General features: G+C 41.1%; 1 long non-coding RNA gene across 2 annotated transcripts; it reads left to right on the plus strand.

Annotated features, from left to right (window-relative positions):
- The first annotated feature begins 214 nt into the window (after positions 1-214).
- On the plus strand, positions 215-3,338 carry LOC123149974 (uncharacterized). 2 transcript variants are annotated; one of them, XR_006474894.1, is made up of 3 exons: positions 215-502; positions 812-2,655; positions 3,016-3,338. It is a non-coding gene; the product is annotated as an uncharacterized lncRNA (long non-coding RNA). The 2 variants fall into 2 exon arrangements; XR_006474893.1 differs by lacking the exon at positions 3,016-3,338 and having other exon boundaries at positions 812-1,369; positions 2,369-2,704.
- The last annotated feature ends 582 nt before the right edge of the window (positions 3,339-3,920 follow it).

The following is a 3,920-nucleotide window of genomic DNA, read 5'->3' on the forward strand; positions in this document are numbered from 1 at the left end:
AGTAAGAAGTTACAAGGTTGTGCGACAGACTTTGTACACTACATGAGTAATACAAAATATAATTTCCATTGGACAACACTTTCACCAACAAGTACACACTTAAAGCCTAATTGATATATATATAATATATATATACATATACATACATATATATACATATACTAAGCTATTTTGTTACTTTACTATTGGCCTCCTATTAAGGCATGATATATGTCCGATGAAGACGGCCCGAACCCGCACAAGCGCCCCGGTCCAGATCCCCGCCGTCGCTCCCGGACCCCGGCGCCCTCCTGGCTCCCATCTCGCATCGCCCCTGCAACTCAACTCCGGCGGCCCTCCCTGCATCCCGCACCACCCCTGGCCACCCTCCACCTCGCACCACCTTGCCACTGGCCTACCCTCCCTGCACTGCCCCCTGGCCACCACGGCACCCAGGTCGTTCACCGCCGGCACCACAGTCCGTTCACCGCTGACACACGAGGCCGTTCAACGACGCAATGAGGTCTGGCCTTTCCCCTGCCTCTTTTTATGTACCATTTTCTAAAAATATCACACTTTCAACTGCCTCAAAGAGTTCAGAAATCTAAACAAACAAAAGCTGAAACTAAAGTTCAGGAACTGTTTCCTTCAAAAATTGAACTGTTGTAAAGATTGTAAATTGAAGTGTTTGTTCTTCTAGGTACTGGCACTACAAAATACAAATACACTCAGTTTCAATTAATTATTTTAGTTCAGTTAAATTTCTTGTTTTAGTTCAGTTCAATTCTTATCTTAAGTTTCAGCTAGGTTCAATTCTTATTTTACGCTTCAGTTCAGTCCAAGCTTCGGCAGGTGACGGCCGCGCCAATTCTGTAGTGGCAACAGGAGGGTCAAGTCGCTGTGGTTGGAGGACGGCGCCCTGCTGCTGCTCTAAATTAGATACAAGCGCCGCATCGAGCGGCTGTCCTCTACAGTGACACACGAATAGCTACTGCCGCATCAGTACGTGCATCAGTACGTGTGTGCTGCCGCATCAGTACTGAAACTCTACCTCGAACGAGCCCATGCGGGAACCGTGGCCTCCATCGCGTTTGGTCGTCTCCGTCCTCGTTATCTTCTGTATAGTGTGTTGTCGACCCCTTCGTTTCAAGCCCGTTTCTGGCCGACCACATACTGCTTGAACTGATGAGCTTGAACTACGTGTGCTGCTAGCCATTTTGTATTACTTGAACGGCCGCCCTTGCATCATCAAAATCTTGATTTACTGGGCAAGGCATGTCATGTGGGGTAGTTGGAAGGGTGGGGAAGCTCGTTGCCTTGCCGTGGTTCTAGCGGGAGACGGGCGGGCTGGTGTACACAGAGGATAGAGGCCTTGGCCCTGTACGTCCAGGTTTGTATCGATACTCCGGCCAACTCCATTGATCTTCTCAGTAAATGCTCCACTGGTAACTCCATTCAAAATTTTGTCAAGTTTGATTGCCATGCTCTAGCCTCACATCACATTTTGTTCCAGTTCTGCTCATACTATAAGTTTGTTAAAACCTACCTAATATATAGCTAATTCAACATCCGACATTTCTGTTGTATTTGTGTGCCCACACCCGCATATGTTTGTACAAAAAAGAAAATGAATGTTAGAGTGGGTGATTAAACAACTCAATGTTCTTCTGTTATTCAAGTAGGCACCTGAAAAAAAAAGTTCACCTTGGTTAGATGAACCAAATGGGTTGTGTAGTTCTTCTGTTATTTAACGAGGCACCTGAAAAAAACTAAGCAGAATAAATAAGATGGCAGTAACAACCGGGTTGACTTTTTGTAATTTTCTGTGTATGATTGCAGTACTTTTTGTAAGAAAACACATGGTACTTTGTAAAAAAACACTCCGAGTCTATTTGGACTGATCGTTCGACTTCTTTCGTATAGAAGGTTCAAAAAGGTTTGCTCCTGAAATTGCACATATTTAGAGTATGCGAATATATTATGCATTTCTTAATTTTGCTCTTGTGTAACAGTTCAACATGTCTTATGTCATCAATTCATAATGAAAAAAAGAAGGAATAGTTCAAAACGTGTGTGTTAAAAACAGAACAGTATAGATAAACTTCCGTATCAGTTCGATGGAATAAATCACATCAGTTCTGACTCGGATCGGCTGTTGCCTACAATGCATTGAAAATAAAATTTTCAATCAAATTAATCTAGTTGTTCTATATTGGCTTAAAGTTTTCATATCTTTTATCTTACCGATGATGCTTTGAACTGAACAAGAGCGCTGGGTAATAAGTGTGCCTTTGGTTTAATACTAAAAGATCTGTTCGCTGACTTATAGTAGCAAAATCTCATGGAAGTGTGTGTTGGTGGCTTCAATTAATTTTACGCTTGCATACAGGATGGTGGCAGTGGTAGCGCAGAATTGGAGAAAGAAAAAGAGGAAAGCCATCCAAAAAACTAACATTTTTTCATGTTTCTCTCTAGCTGAAATAAAGCAAGACTGATGTACTACACTTCATCTCTCTGCACAGCAGGTTCATGTACATCGACGACGTCGCCATGCGTGCACGCTCCAACCTGTCCCGTGTCGCAGCCCCACCACTCGTTGACGATGCACTCCAACCCCGAGGACCTCCATGATGGAGGTCGCCTCGCAGCCTAGCGGCGAGATAACTCATCTTCCTTGTGCGTCCTTCGCCCACTGTGCGCCCTGCTTCCCTCGACCTCCTTACTCTCAGGCATGCTAGCCCAACTTTTATTTTGATTTTCAGTCCAACTTGTGTGTTCTTTTCAGTGCATTATGCTTTAAATGTGCTGAGTCATGAGGCAAAAGATACATTTTAGTTTTGCTTTGCTGCAAGGGCATTCATAAAACTTAACTTCTGTCTAAACCTATAACCATACATTTCGAAAAAAGATGCTACTTTACTTTGCATGGATCCTGAATCACATTTCACTAAAAATGTAATAGTGAAACTACACTGAATAATTATATTGTATTTTTTAGCATTCTTGCAATGCTATTAACAACATCTTTTTGTGCAGTGTTTGTTGGTTTCTCTTGCATTTACGGACATCTTGGGATTGCTAGGTGCAGAATCAAGAAGCCCAATCATCATTAGGGATGAAAAAAAGAGAGAAGCACGGGAAGAGGTACTAGTAGAAGAGGAAGAAGTAATGTGAAAAATGAGATAAATGTGAGAATAGCAAGTAGTAAAGCTTGAGAGGGATTCAGATTTTGTTTTCACATTCTTGTTGTACACGTACCTTTGGTCTGTAGATGCACCATAATGGATCTAGGAAGTATGAATGGTTAATACATCAATGGTGCACTATGCATCTTTGGCAGGTTTTTATGCATTTTTAAATGGTTGTGGAGCAATTCAATGGTGCGCTATGTACTGAAGTATACATTGTTTATATGTTCTTGTACATCGGCTCATCAAGGGTGTACCATACTGAAATCTGGAGCAGTCTGGCAAAAAGTATTTACATCCATTCAAACTCAAGAATACGACAAGTTCAGAGAAAACAAAAGTTTGCAGATGAGAAATAGGGGATGATCATTCATATGTCTAAAAAATAATTGAGCTTATATACAAAAAGTATTTACATCCGTTCAAACTTGGGGATACCACAAGTTCACAGAAAACAAAAGTTGTAAGCAAATCATTAACAAAAAAGTAGAGTAAAGTTGGGACTATGAAAATACATCATTAAAAACAAACACAATGCTCAGTTCAAAAACTCAGTTTTCGGGACGCGATAAAGCTCAAACAAAAATAAACCTCATGGAAATTCAAATGGTAAAAGTTCAAGTCGTAAAATGAGAAAAGTCCAACACATCGTTGCAAACAATATTTTCTTTTTGAAAAAATTATCATTCAACTACATAAATCATGCAAGTTTAGGTACGATGATACCGTAGATCGTTGAAAAGTTATGAGGAA

The sequence above is a fragment of the Triticum aestivum genome, chromosome 7A, assembly GCF_018294505.1.
Source record: "Triticum aestivum cultivar Chinese Spring chromosome 7A, IWGSC CS RefSeq v2.1, whole genome shotgun sequence".
NCBI classification, from domain to species: domain Eukaryota; kingdom Viridiplantae; phylum Streptophyta; class Magnoliopsida; order Poales; family Poaceae; genus Triticum; species Triticum aestivum.